The sequence below is a fragment of the Wasmannia auropunctata genome, unplaced genomic scaffold (genome assembly GCF_000956235.1).
Source record: "Wasmannia auropunctata unplaced genomic scaffold, wasmannia.A_1.0 LD336095.1, whole genome shotgun sequence".
In the NCBI taxonomy this organism is placed as follows: Eukaryota; Metazoa; Arthropoda; class Insecta; order Hymenoptera; family Formicidae; genus Wasmannia; species Wasmannia auropunctata.
This window is the reverse complement of record NW_012026795.1, coordinates 617713-618147: the sequence shown is the minus strand read 5'-3', so window position 1 is coordinate 618147 and position 435 is coordinate 617713.

Here is a 435-nt window from a genome sequence, read left to right as displayed (position 1 = left end):
GACGTGTGCTCTTCCGATCTTCTCTAATTACGGTGCAGCTAAGATCGAATTGATCCCGTATTTCGTCTCGTAGAAGCAATATATATTTTGCAATGCCTTTCACTGATCCATGTTTTACGAAGCTGCCAAATCTTTTACAAAGTTGGATTTTGCAATTTGGTCTTTAAAATAATATAATTACCAAAAAGTAATGAGATCCTACCAAAACTCTTTTTTAAAAAAAGAAAATGATTACGCCAAGTATATAAAAACGTATCGTACGTTACATCCTTCCTAAACCAAAAATATTATTTTAACAAATAAAAATTGTCCAAAAACAAATATAAGATCATACAAGTTGCCAAGTATTTGATTAGACATAGAAACAAAAATTTCTTTTTAAAAGCCGTTTAACCATTCAAAAGTACATGCAGCAAAAGTTTAATGCCAGTCTTA